The 14,948-nt window shown below is 40.9% G+C and overlaps 1 pseudogene across 1 annotated transcript; it reads right to left on the bottom strand.

The window, feature by feature from the left end:
• Positions 1-2,697: 2,697 nt before the first annotated feature.
• LOC311146981 lies at positions 2,698-14,574 on the bottom strand (annotated as a pseudogene). Its single transcript, XR_014615608.1, has 4 exons — positions 14,273-14,574; positions 14,060-14,181; positions 12,356-12,470; positions 2,698-3,824 (listed from the first exon to the last, which is right to left on the bottom strand). The product of XR_014615608.1 is annotated as an uncharacterized misc_RNA (transcript).
• Between the last annotated feature and the right edge of the window lie 374 nt (positions 14,575-14,948).

Genomic DNA, 14,948 nt, shown 5'->3' with positions numbered 1-14,948 from the left:
GCATATTATATTATATTAAACGAATGTAAAGGCAGCCTACACAGGGGCCTTTTTTATAAACACACAGACAGAAACACACACCATGGAGACATTGGGAATGCATTCAAAGAGACTCTAGAAAGCGGTCTTATACTATACTGAACAAAAATATAAATGCAACATGTAAAGTGTTGGTCCGATGTTTCATGAGCTGAAATAAAATATCCCAGAAATGTTGCACACACTGAAAGCTTATTTCTCTCAATTTGTGCACAAATTTGTTTATATCCCTGTTAGTGAGCATTTCTCCTTTGCCAAGATAATCCATCCATCTGACAGGTGTGGCATATCAAGAAGCTGATTAAACAGCATGATCATTACACAGGTGCACCTTGTGCTTGGGACAATAAAAAGCCACTCTAAAATGTGCAGTTATGTCACACAACACAATGCCACAGATCAACATGAGTCCGTGTGTTATTTCATAGTTTTGATGTCTTCACTATTATTCTACAAAGTAAAAAATAGTAAAAATAAAGACAAACCCTTGAATGAGTAGGTGTGTCCAAACTTTTGACTGGTAGTGTATATGGATACATGATACATCCGGTTTTAATGTCTATGGATACAGCCAATGCGCTAATGATGCGCGATTTTGCCTGGCATAGAAAATGTGCTCTCTCGTTGGGACACTGCTCAGAGGAGCTAGCCAACTACACAGCTAACACAATCACTTAAAGTGAAGCTGGAAAGACAGGAAACTAGATGCATTTTGTTTCGTTTGACCTGTTTTTCTATTTACATTTCTTTGTATATATCCATAAAAATGATGCCGATTCTTGATTTAGACTGTCTGAGAAATGTATTTCCGCATTCAGAACTGGGAACTCGGGAAAAAACAAGCTTCGACTGGGATTATTTTTTGTTGAACGGTCATCCAACTCGGAATTCCATGTCGGAAATTTAGGCATCTTTGTAGAGCTCTGACTTTCTGACCTGAAGATCACTGAAGTCATGATTTGACCTAGTTTTCCCCCACAGAGTTCCCAGTTGTCTTGAAAGCGCCATATCTCATCCTGAAACGTTAATCCTCAATGGGCCAATGAGAGATCAATTTTTGGGGTCTAATCCTGAATGCTGATTGGTTAAAACCGCATTCCAGCTCGTGTCTATTCCACAAATTAACACCCGCTAAATTGAAGACTGTAAAATGCCTATTTACTCTGTTCCATCTGACTGCGCAACCCACTGTCTCATCAGTCCAGCCAGGCAATTTATGAACTTGGTCGTCACTATAAAAAGCATCTAGACATTATCGCACAACAGACATTTCGTTTTCAACAGCAGAGATTTGTATAAACCTTGCTGTCTGTCTCTCCAACATTTGCAAATTTCAAATTCGATCTCCAGCTGTCCCATAGTAATGAACGTGTCGGGAGTCAGGATGAGACCGACAGGTAGGCAGCTTTTTTCAGCCAGTCGAAATCATGAATCAGCATCATTTTTATGGATATAGTTCTTTTATATATCAATAGAAAACAGGTAAAACTAAACGAAGTGCAACTAGTTTGAAGTCTTTCCAGCTTCAGTTTGAAGTGATTGTGTTAGCTGTGTTGTTGGCTAGCTCCTCTGAACAACAGTATCCTGACGAGTGAGCACATTTTCTATGTCAAGCGAAATCGTGCATCATTAGCTCGTTGTTAAGGATGTATCCAAATAAATGTCACTAGAAAACAGCTTAAACAAATGCAAATGTAGCTACTTTGCTGTTATTCTGGATGCACTGTTTGACGTGAGTGTAAATTAGCCGTAGTTAGCAAGCAAGGATAAGAATATGTTGCTTTCCCGTTGTATAAAAGTGGTAATGCCAGAGAAGCCGGTGTTTGGAGGATATATTGGCACGGTTTGCAACACGTCTTCTGCGGCATTATCACTTAAATAGACACTGGCTAGAATGCAGTTTTAACAAATCAGCATCCAGGATTAGACCCACCCTTTGTATAATTCTGTATATCTCCCCCATTATCTCTGCCTCTGTTACTTGGCAAATCAATTAACCAGTGCATTATTCAAACTACTAATCATATCAATCTATTTCTTATCCATCTACAGTATCTAATGATATTTGATTCAGATGACCAGTTTTATACATTACCTATGGTGTCAGGAAAAGTGTGGTTTCCCAAATGTCAAATGTAAAGTTCTATGAACATACATGTAAGACGTATGCTATTACACTGAAACACATATTTGATTGCCTAGCTTAGTTGACATAACGTAACATTTTAAGGCAGCAGAGTAACTTCAAAATATAACTCAGGAAATCAAGTTAAGGTATTAACCTGACTTGATATGAGATTGTCCCGTGTGGCAAGATATTACATCCCAGATAGACAAACACTAACTAGACAACACATACTAAATGGCTCCTATATACAGTATGTTCTTTATCTAAAAGTGCAGATTGACTCTATCTTTAAATGCATTCCATTCAATATAACATGTTTATGATATTACATTTTTAATGGTTTGTATGATTTTGATGTTACCAGTTGTAAATAAATTGTTTGTTAAAATGAATGTGAGGAGCCGTCAACAGTCAAACATGAAAACCAGTTCACGAATAAATTAGGAGGAAAGGCTTGTTAAAATGTCTCAAAATAACTTCTGGACCACATTCGCATAGAACGTTTTACCGAAAAACTATGCAATTATGTTCTATTTGTTCCATTTAGTCTGAGACTACATTAAACTTGTGTGTGGATCCCCAGGGTATGTGGGTACCACATGTTGAGACACTGGATTCTCTCCTATGTGAGTTCTCTGATGTGACTTCATACTGGAGCGCTGGGTGAAGCATTTCCCACACTGTGTGCACTCGTATGGCTTCTCCCCGCTGTGGACCACAGCATGTCTGATCAGGTTGCACTGCTTGGTGAAACTCCTGCCACACTGTTCGCAGGTGTAAGGTTTTTCTCCGGTGTGACTCCGGAGGTGCACTTTGAGCTGGCTGAAACGCTGGAAGCTCTTCCCACAGAAGGTGCAGCTGAAACGCCTCTCGGTGGTGCCACCCGACCTCCACTGAGTCCTCATTCTCTTCACCATGTTAAAACTACTGCGACTCAGGCTGTATCCAGAGAAGGTGGAGGTGGTGGCCATGTTTGACGCTGTCATGCCCTCACTCAATCTCACTGTTGCTTCCGAAGCCCTGTACTGATGCTGCCTTGGCTGTAGAGCTAAATTATTTACGTCATTATTTGAGTTCAGTCTCTCGCTGCTCTGTCCCTCTGGCATCTGTTGTCTAGTCTCATCAGCCAATGTCCTGACATGTCTTTTCATGTGTGCTGCTGCACTGAACATGTTAGCATGTGGTTTCCCTATAGAAGAGTGAAGCGATGGCCCTACATCATCTGTCATAGTAGGAACAGATGGCAGCCCACTATGAGATGGGAAAATTGAGATATTCTGAGAGTATTCTTCTGTGGCATGAAAGGAGAAATCTGGGTGGCCATCAGTGTCTCTGCCTGGATCCACAGAGGTCCACAGCTGCCCATTAGTCTCATCCATGACAAACTGGTCAGGTCCTGTGGTCTGATCCATGTCATCCTTTTTCTCATCCTTCACCATCACTAGTTCTAGTGAGTCCTCGTCCTCGGCTGGCCGGTGCTGCTCTGTGCTGAACACCTCTGTAGACGTGAGCCGGGGTCTGCCTGGTTCCTCTGGACCATCAGAATTGGGGTAATGTTCCACTGAGACTTCAGGAGATATGTTGAGTTGTGTGATGAAGTCCTCATCACAGTGCCGTTGCTCAAAGGATGGTGGTTGCCCAGGCTTGGAACCAGACTCTAAAGATTTGGGATAAACATAAAATAAACATTACAGAAGACCCGTAGCCCTTGCCACTCAGCCCCTATACAGGTTGAAAATTGCAGATTTTGTCATTGATAAGCGACTAAATTGGAATGCAGTGGCTGTACAGTAACATGCTATACATGACGTCAGAGTTCAGATTCTCCACTTCACAGCGCTGTATGGGTTTTGACCAGGGGTTGGAACCGAAATTATTTTCCAATCTTTTCTTTCTGAAAAGGAACCATAATTTTTTTCGTTCTGTTCCACTATTCCAACCTGCAAAATAAAGTTCTGAACCGGTTCAAACCCCCAAAAAGTACAGTTTATATTGTTTATTTCTGCTCCTTTTTAAAACCTCTGAAACCTATTAATGTTTTTACATTAACTCAACATTAAATTAGTTCACCAATCAGAGCGGATAGAGCCGCTTGCTATGGAGCGGGCAAGTTATTGTTTACATGCGCGATGGACAGACAATACGTAAAATGTATGCACACATGACTGTAAGTCGCTTTGGATAAAAGCGTCTGCTAAATGGCATATTATTATTATTAAGTGTAGGGCGCGAGATGCGACTGACATTATTTTTAGTCCCACCCTTCAGCTACCCTCAACCCCTCCCATCTATCTCTGAAGATCATCCAGCATTTTTCAACTGTATTGTTTCACAAAAGTTCTGAACCTTTCTGTTCTCAGTTTCTACAGATAAATGTAAAACATTTTTTTGCTATGAATATTATTGATCAATTGACTATGATTTTTCAAATCACCTAGCAGTGCTATTTGCAGAGTTAGCTCCAGGTAAAATGTTGCAATACTTCAGCCATTCCTCAACCTGCAACCAAAAAGAAGCTACATATGGGCAATACCAAAAGAAGTGATGTAATGATTGTCACTTTGCAGAAAAATCTGCAGAGCTGGGATGGTTGTAACAAACACACAGACAGCACCAGTCAAAAGTTTGGACACCTACTCATTCAAGGGGTTCTCTTTATTTTTACTATTTTCTACATTACAGAATAATATTGAAGACATCGAAACTATGAAATAACACATATGGAATCATGTAGTAACCAAAAAAGTATTAAACAAATCAAAATATATTTTATATTCTTCAAATAGCCACCCTTGGCCTTGATGACAGCTTTGCACAATCTTGGCATTCTCTCAACCAGCTTCACCTGTAATTATTTTCCAACAGTCTTGAAGGAGTTCCCACATATGCTGAGCACTTGTTGGATGCTTTTCCATCACTCTGCGGCCGACTCATCACAAACCATCTCAATTGGGTTGAGGTCGGGGGATTGTGGAGGGCAGGTCATCTGATGCAGCACTCCATCACTTTCCTTCTTGGTCAAATAGCCCTTTACACAGCCTGGAGGTGTGTTGGGTCATAGTCCTGTTGAAAAACAAATGATAGTCCCACTAAGCCCAAACCAGATGGGATGGCGTATCGCTGCAGAATGCTATGGTAGCCATGCTGGTTAGTGTGCCTTGAATTATAAATAAATCACAGACCGTGTCACCAGCAAAGCACCCCCACACCATCACACCTCCTCCTCCATGCTTCACAGGGGAACAACACATGTGGAGATCATCCGTTGACCTACTCTACGCCTTACAAAGACACGGCGGTTGGAACCAAAAATCTCAAATTTGGTGGTTTCTTTGCAACAATTCGACCACGAAGGCCTGATTCACACAGTCCCCTCTAAACAGTTGATGTTGAGATGTGTCTGTGACTTGAACTCCGTGAAGCATTTATTTGGGCTGCAATTTCTGAGGCTGGTAACTCTAATGAACTTATCCTCTGTAACTCTGGGTCTTACATTCCTGTGGCGGTCCTCATGAGAGCCAGTTTCATCATAGCGCTTGATGGTTTTTGCGACTGCACTTGAAGAAACTTTCAAAGTTCTTGAAATGTTCCGTATTGACTGACCTTCATGTCTTAAAGTAATGTTGGACTGTCGTTTCCCTTTGCTTATTTGAGCTGTTCTTGTCATAATATGGACTTGTTTTTTTACCAAATAGGGCTATTTTCTGTATACCCCCGCCTACCTTGTCACAACACAACAGATTGGCCCTAACGCATTAAGAAGGAAAGAAATTCCACAAATGAACTTTTAACAAGGCACACCTGTTAATTGAAATGCATTCTAGGTGACTACCTCATGAAGCTGGTTGAGAGAATGCCAAGAGTGTGCAAAGCTGTCAAGGCAAATAGTGGCTATTTGAAGAATCTCAAATATAAAATATGTTTTGATTTGTTTAACACTTTTTTGGTTACTACATGACATGTGTTATTTCATAGTTTCGATGTCTTCACTATTATTCTACAATGTAGTAAATAGTACAAATAAAGAAAAAGCCTTGAATGAGTAGGTGTGTCCAAACTTTTGACTGGTAGTGTACATACATACACAACATTCGGAAAGTATTCAGACCCCTTGAATTTTTCCACATTGTTACGTTACAGCCTTATTCTAAAATGGATTAAATAGTGTTTTTTTCTCCCCCTCATCAATCTACACACAATACCCCATAATGACAAAGCAAAAAAACTGAAATATCAAATTTGCATAAGTATTCAGACCCTTTACTCAGTACTTTGTTGAAGCACCTTTAGCAGCGATTACAGCCTCAAACCTTCTTGGGTATGACCCTACAAGCTTGGCACACCTGTATTTGGGGAGTTTCTCCCATTCTTCTCTGCAGATCCTCTCAAGCTCTGTCAGGTTGGATGGGAAGCATTGCTGCACAGCTACTTTCAGGTCTCTCAAGAGATGTTTGATCGGGTTCAAGTCCGGGCTCTGGCTGGGCCACTCAAGGACATTCAGAGACTTGTCCCGAAGCCACTCCTGTGTTGTCTTGGCTGTGTGGTTAGGGTCATTATCCTGTTGGAAGGTGAACCGTCGCCCCAGTCTGAGGTCCTGAGTGCTCTGGAGCAGGTTTTCATCAAGGATCTCTCTGTACTTTGCTCCGTTCATCTTTCCTCTATCCTGACTCGTCTCCTAGTCCCTGCCGCTGAAAAACATCTCCACAGCATGATGCTGCCATGACCATGCTTCACCGTAGGGTTGGTACCAGGTTTCCTCCAGAAGTGACGCTTGGCATTCAGGCCAAAGAGTTCAATCTTGGTTTCATCAGACCAGAGAATCTTGTTTCTCATGGTCTGAGAATCTTAAGGTGCCTTTTGGCAAACTCCAAGCGGGCTGTCATGTGCCTTTTACTGAGGAGTGGCTTCCGTCTGGCCACTCTACCATAAAGGCCTGATTGGTGGAGTGCTGCAGAAATGCTTGTCCTTCTGGAAGGTTCTCCCATCTCCACAGAGGAACTCTAAAGCTCTGTCAGAGTGACCATCGGGTTCTTGGTCACCTCCCTGACCAAGGCCCTTCTCCACCGATTGCTCAGTTTGACCGGGCGACCAGCTCTAGGAAGAGTCTTGGTGGTTCCAAACGTCTTCCAGTTAAGACTGATTAGGCCACTGTGTTCTTGGGGACCTTCAATGCTGCAGAAATGTTTTGGTACCCTTTCCCAGATCTGTGCCTCGACACAATCCTGTCTCGGAGCTCTACTGATAATTCCTTCGACTTCATGGCTTGGTTTTTGCTCTGACATGCACTGTCAACTGTGGGACCTTATATAGACAGGTGTGTGCGCCTTTCCAAATCATGTCCAATCAATTGAATTTACTACAGGTGGACTGCAATCAAGTTGTAAAACATCTCAAGGATGATCAATGGAAACAGGATGCACCTGACCTCAATTGAGTCTCACAGCAAAGGGTCTGAATATTTATGTAAATAAGGTTTCTGTTTTTATTTTTTATACATTTGCAAAAAAAATCTCAACCTGTTTTCGCTTTGTCATTATGGGGTATTGCGTGCAGATTGCTAAGTAATTTGTTTTATTTAATCCATTTTAAAATAAGGCAGTAATGTAACAAAATGTGGAAAAAGTCAAGGGGTCTGAATACTTTCCGAAGGCACTGTGTGTATGTATATATATATATACACACACTACCAGTCAAAAGTTTGGACACCTACTCATTCAAGGGTTTTTCTTTATTTTTACATTGTAGAATAATAGTGAAGACATCAAAACTATGAAATAACACATGGAATTATGTTGTAACCAAAAGTGTTAAAACAAATCCAAATATATGTTATATTTGAGATTCTTCAAATAGCCACCCTTTGCCTTGATGACCGCTTTGCACACTCTTGGCATTCTCTCAACCAGCTTCATGAGGTAGTCACCTGGAATGCATTTCAATTAACAGGTGTGCCTTCTTAAAAAGTTAAGTTGTGAAATGTCTTTCCTTCTTAATGCGTTTGAGCCAATCAGTTGTGTTGTGACAAGGTAGGGGGGGCTACAGAAGATAGCCCTATTTGGTAAAAGGCGAAGTCCATATTACGGAAAGAACAGCTCAAATAAACAAAGAGAAACGACAGTCCATCATTACTTTAAGATATTAAGGTCAGTCAATATGGAAAATGTCAAGAACTTTGAAAGTGCAGTCACAAAAAGCACTATGATGAAACTGGCTCTCATGAGGACCGCCACAGGAATGAAAGACCCAGAGTTACCTCTGCTGCAGAGGATAAGTTCATCAGAGTAACCAGAAATTGCAGCCCAAATAAATGCTTCACAGCGTTCAAGTAACAGACACATCTCAACGTCAACTGTTCAGAGGGGACTGTGTGAATCAGGCCTTCATGGTCGAATTGCTGCAAAGAAACCACCACTAAAGGACACCAATAAGAAGAAGAGACCTGCTTGGGCCAAGAAACAGGAGCAATGGACATCAGACCGGTGGAAATGTGTCCTTTGGTCTGAAGTCCAAATTGGAGATTTTTGGTTCAAACCGCCGTGTCTTTGTGAGACGCGGTGTGGGTGAACGGATGATCTCTGCATGTGTAGTTCCCACCGTAAAGCATGGAGGAGGCGGTGTTATGGTGTGGGGGTGCTTTGCTGGTGACATTGTCTGTGATTTATTTAGAATTCAAGGCACACTTAACCAGCATGGCTACCACAGCATTCTGCAGCGATACGCCATCCCATCTGGTTTGGGACTATCATTTGTTTTCAACAGGACAATGACCCAACACACCTCCAGGCTGTGTAAGGGCTATTTGACCAAGAAGGAGAGTGATGGAGTGCTGCATCAGATGACCTGGCCTCCACAATCCCACAACCTCAACCCAATTGAGATGGTTTGGGATGAGTCGGCCGGCAGAGTGAAGGAAAAGCAGCCAACAAGTGCTCAGCATATGTGGGAACTCCTTCAAGACTGTTGGAAAAGCATTCCAGGTGAAGCTGGATGAGAGAATGCCAAGTGTGTGCAAAGCTGTCATAAAGGCAAAGGGTGGCTATTTGAAGAATCTCAAATATAAAATATATTTTGATTTGTTTAACCATTTTTTGGTTACTAGATGATTCCATACGTGTTATTTCATCATTTGATGTCTTCACTATTATTCTACAATGTAGAAAATAGTAAAAATAAAGAAAAACCTTTGAATGAGTATGTGTGTTCAAACTTTTGACTGGTACTGTATATATAAATAAAAACATTCTATTGGTTGCAATAATTTTTGTATAATAATTTAAATAGAAAAACTCAACGTTTTGAGTCACACGTCATTTTGTGTATCAGTTCATAAACCATATGCCATAGAATCGGTACAACGAATATCTCTACCCAACTATTTTGCAACCTGTATGGCTCAGCAGTCAATTTTTTGGTCCTTACATGAAACTGGCATACTAATTTTATTTAACCAATTTGTCTTCAATGCAGGGCCAACAGACAAGTTCCTTACCTTCTCCCCCTTCCACTTGCCTCCTCCATTTTTGCGGTAATGCTGCAATCAGTTGGTGGTAAATTTGGATAGAGCAGACATTTCCATTTTTGTTAACTGCATGTGTGACATAACTGCACCAGTCCTATTTATGATATCATTTACAAAGATTATACCGTAAAAAATTTAAATGTTTTTTTTAATCCATTTTTTATTTGTGTTTAACCATAATATTTGTTGTAATATTTGTTCTGTCTTTTCTGGTGGATTAAACTGAGAAAAATAAGAATAAACCCACACACTGCTCTTGATAGTATCACTGCTCTTCAATAAGCTTTACGTATCGGCCTCAAGGTCTTCGTCAGAGCTTTTGATAACGGTGCTAATTTTAAAAAAAACTCACAAAAGCTCTGACGAAGGCCTTGAGGCCGATACGTAAAGCTTATTAAAGAGCAGTGATACTATCAAGAGCAGTGATACTATCAAGAGCAGTGTGCGGGTTTCTTCTTATCTTATTCAACTGTTACCATGCACCTGCAAAAAATATATCTCAGATGTGCGAGTGCCTTTTGAACTGGTGGATTAAACTGAAATTGCAACCAGCTTTCTATGGCTTGTTTTTAAAATAGCGATATTTTGGAGATTTCATTTTTAAATAACCGAAAGTGAGCGGTTGTAATCTGAATAAAGGGAAAAGGGCCATTCTTGAACAAGGGGTGAGCCATTCTTACTAATCTGCTAGAGAACCCGTTCGGATTTAAGTATAGCTTTTGTATTACTGAAGCCTTTAGTGCTTTAATATTGCTTTAATATTTAATCATTTCTGCCCTCCGAGTTCATATTTATTATATAAATAGGCCTGTTTAATTTGATCTGGATTTCCATTAGAAATAAAGTAGAATATGTTTTGTTCATATAATTAAAAAAAACAAGTCATTAGGTGTAGGCAGAGCCATAAGTAAATAGGTAAACTGGGATATGACTGAAGAGTTAATCAGGGTGATTTTTCCACAAATAGACAGGTATTGTTCTTTCCATTGTAGCAAGACCTTATCTATTTTTGATAACTTTCTATTAACATTTATTGTAGTGAGACCATTTTTCTTTCGGGATATGAATACCAAGTATGTCCACTTCACCGTCAGACCATTTTATTGCTAAACTTCTCGGTAATGTAAAAGCAGTATTTTTTAGCGAAACAATACGTAATATGGTGCACTTATCATAATTTGGTTGTAATCCAGAGGTTGAAAAATTATCTAGATCCTCTATGAGGCTGTGCAGGGATACAAATTGCAGATTTAAAAGAAAAAAAACGAATCATCAGTGTACAATGAAACCTTTGTTTTTATGTCCTGGACTTCTAGCCCCTTGATATTATTGTTGGATCTGATTTTAATAGCAAACATTTAAATGGCCATAATAAATAGATATGCCGATAGTGGTCAACCTTGTTTTATTCCCCTCAACAACTATTTTACACCTGGGGTTACTATTCATAACTTTAACCAATTGTATAAGAGATTGTCCAAGCCCTGGGCATCTTGTTATGACATGCATTATCTGAGTGAGGGAAATGTTGAGGTGTTCTGAAAAATGAGGATTATAATAAATACTGATTTGATGTCATACAAGCAAACCACACACCCGTGAGTCCAAATGTGCACTTCACATTTCCATATTTGAAAACGTTTATGATCGCTATGTTTGATCCACAGTTACAAGGATGGCATGCGTTATACCCTGGGTTGTCTTGAACAGAATGAGCCTATGTTTGTCGTATTATGAAGAACATTAGCCGCAGAACATGCACTTGAATGCACTCATGACTCCATTCTATGCACACCAAAATTACAATCTGTTTGTCTGAAGTGCTTTTGAAAGCCTAACACTAAGATCGTATTTTATAACTTAGCTAGCCATGTTGGCAATAGAATAAGCTTTCAAATTATGTCCACCTGACCCAGACTGTGATTTATAATGGAATGTTTTTTGATTGCATAAACAGTAATTGTGTGATGGTGGGGACGCAGGGCTGTGTTCCAAACAAAAAACTACAAGTGTACTTGCTTCAGTTCCTCAATGGCAAAGCCAGGAGCGCTCAAAAAAGCACCTTATAGTTGAAGGCTCTTTCCTTGAGTCATTAAAGTGCATTGAAATGACTTAGGAACTATGCACAGTTTGGTGTGTGGCCACTTAGACCTCTCACTCAAAGCATTTTAATTATTTAGTCTTATCTTGTACCTACTCCAAAATGTCAATGAATATTCATATTATTATGTTACTGAATGTATCCAGAGTATTTTCAGATTTCGTTATTGACAAATGCTGTGAAAAGTACAGTAAATGTAAAGTGTAATCTTCGGATTCAGTCTTGAGTCAGGTGAACTGTTGTGTCCTCAACTTTGGTCTGATCATTTCCCCATAATCTCCAAAGTGTTCGCTTTCAATTGCTACCATGGTCATCCATATGCTTTTTTATAGTTCTTCTGTTAGAAACATTTAAATGTGTCCCTATCCATTTAGGCCAATTTCTACAAGTGCAAGGGGTTAACAGTTGCAAAACATAACTGCTTTAGAACTGACTGTGTGTGTACATGCTCCATATGCCAAAACATAAAACACTCAACACCAATGTAGCAATTTGGAACGTGCATACAACCACACCAACACAGTCTTCCATAGACAGACAGAGCAGTACCCCTTATGTCAGCACCCACCCTCTCCAGTGATCCTGAGCTCTTCCTGAGGGTCAGTCTTCCACACATCCTCTGCTGTCTCCTCATCTTTGATCAGTATGGGTTCAGTCTCCGCTCTCTGCTCCACATCTGTAGGCTGTAACAGGGGACTGAGGTTATTACTCTGGACACACACCATATATAACCCTTTTCATACTAATAAGTCACACAAAAGCGGTAAATTCTCCTGATATTCCAATAACCATAGGCCCTGTGCCCAAGAACGCCAAAGTAACCTGTCTAAATGACTATCGCCCTGTAGCACTCACATCTGTAGCCATTAAATGCTTTGAAAGGCTGGTCATGGCATCATCATCATCACAGACACCCTGGACCCACTCCGATTCGCATACCGCCCCAACAGATCCCTAGATGATGCAATCTCTATTGTACTCCACACTGCCTTTTCCCACTTGGACAAAATGAACACCTACGTGAGAATGCTGTTCAATTAACTACAGCTCAGCGTTCAACATCATAGTGCCTTCCAAGCTCATCAGTAAGCTAAGGACCCTGGGACTGAACACCTCGTATCCCCCTTTCCTTTTGCAACTGGATCCTGGACTTCCTGATGGACGCTCCCTTGTGGTGAGGGTAGGAAACAACACATCCGCCACGCTGACCCTCAACAATGGGGCCCCTCAGGGGTGCGTGCTTAGTCCCCTCCTGTACTCTCTGTTCACCCATGACTGCGTGGCAGCACACAGCTCCAACACCAGCATTAAGTTTGCCCGACAACACGATGGTGGTAGGCCTGATCACGACAACGAGACAGCCTATAGGGAGGAGGTCTGACACCTGGCAGTGTGGTGCCAGGACAACAACCTATCCCTAAACGTCAGCAAGACAAAGGAGCTGATTGTGGACTACAGGAAACGGAGGGCTGAGCACTCCCCCATTCACATCGACAGGGCTGTAGTAGAGCGGGTCGAGAGCTTCAAGTTCTTCGGTGTCCACATCACTAAGGATATATCATGGTCAAAACACACCAACACAGTCGTGAAGAGGGCACGACAACGCGTCTTCCCCCTCAAATCCTCAAAAAGTTATATAGCTGCACCATTGAGAGCTCTTGACTGACTGCATCACCACTTGGTATAGCAACTGCTTGGCATCCGACCGCAACGCGCTACAGAGGGTAGTGCGTATTGTCCAGTAAATCACTGGGGCCGAGCTCCCTGCCATCCAGGACCTCTATACCAGCCAGTATCAGAGGAAGGCCCTTAAAATTGTCAAAGACTCCAGCCACCCGTCTCTCTGCTACCACACGGCAAGTAGTACCGATGCACCCAGTCTGGAACCAAAATGACACTGAACAGCTTCTACCCCCAAGACATAAAACTGTTAAATAGTTAACCAAATAGCTACCTGGACTATCTGCATTAATTTAACTAACTTTGACTCATCACATACGCTGCTGCTACTGTCACTTTATTCCTAGATATATGCATATCTACCTCAATTACCTCATACCCCTGCAAATCGACTCGGTACTGATACCCCTTGTATAGATATCGTTACTCATTGTGTATCTATTATTATGTGTTTCATTTTTCTATTATTTCTCTATTTTCTTTAATTTCACTGTTAGTCCACACCTATTTACGAAGCATGACTAATCAAATTTGATTTGAACATATTTGAACCGAGAGGTCACGTCTAATTGTAAAAGGTGATGTATCACACCTGGGGTTGAGAGTCCTCTTCAACAGCAATCTCTTCGTATCTCCACTGTGAGCTACTCCTCTGCTTGTTCAAAACAATCTTGACTGGATATGAAGATCTCTCTGATGCCATGGGGTAAAAAACTTGAAAATAATTGCATTCAGTTCAATATTAGGGCTATTCACGCATTTGGGTTTTGCATATGCAATCAATTTATCATGAATAACACATTACCTTTTCTCCTGACTCGTGTCTTCTTCAGCTCGCCCTCCATCATTTGACACTTCCTTTTCAGTACATCAATATCTCGCTGGCTTTGGGTCATTTCCAAACGTATAACTGCACAGCTATCATCAACACGTTTGTTTATTTCTGCTACAGCTGCTTTAGCTAATACCTCCATAATGGATACAAACTGAGCCTGAAAATTGCAGCTGGCCATCTTGTCAGATTTGTATTATCTGTGTGAAGTAAAAAGTCTACAATTTCCCAGCTAATGTGCAAGAAACAATCCGTAGACGTTGATAAACGTGGGAGATGCGTGCGCAACTGCAGTCGCATTTCGGTTCAACTCGTGACGCAAGTATTTATTACCGTAAAGACAGACTGCAACAGCCCTTCAAAATTGGTAGAACTAGTAAAGTCAAGGCAAATACGATAGTCTGTTCTAGTCTGCATGTAGGGTAGCCATATCTATTGACAAAAACGAAGACGTTTTACAACGTATTCTCTTTTTAGTCAATAGAAATGGCTACATGTAGGGCCCAGGAGAGCGCATTACAATGGAGTGGCTCACATGGTTATAAATGCATAAGGCATGAAGCACTGTAGTAAAACGTAAAATACTTCAACCATTCTTAAAAACTCATGGTTTATATATGATCTAATATTGTCATCTCCATTCTCATCA

The sequence above is a fragment of the Coregonus lavaretus genome (genome assembly GCF_964263955.1).
Source record: "Coregonus lavaretus genome assembly, chromosome: 19".
Lineage (NCBI taxonomy): Eukaryota > Metazoa > Chordata > Actinopteri > Salmoniformes > Salmonidae > Coregonus > Coregonus lavaretus.
Note: the sequence above shows the minus strand (reverse complement) of the source record. Positions and strands in the feature narration are given on the sequence as shown.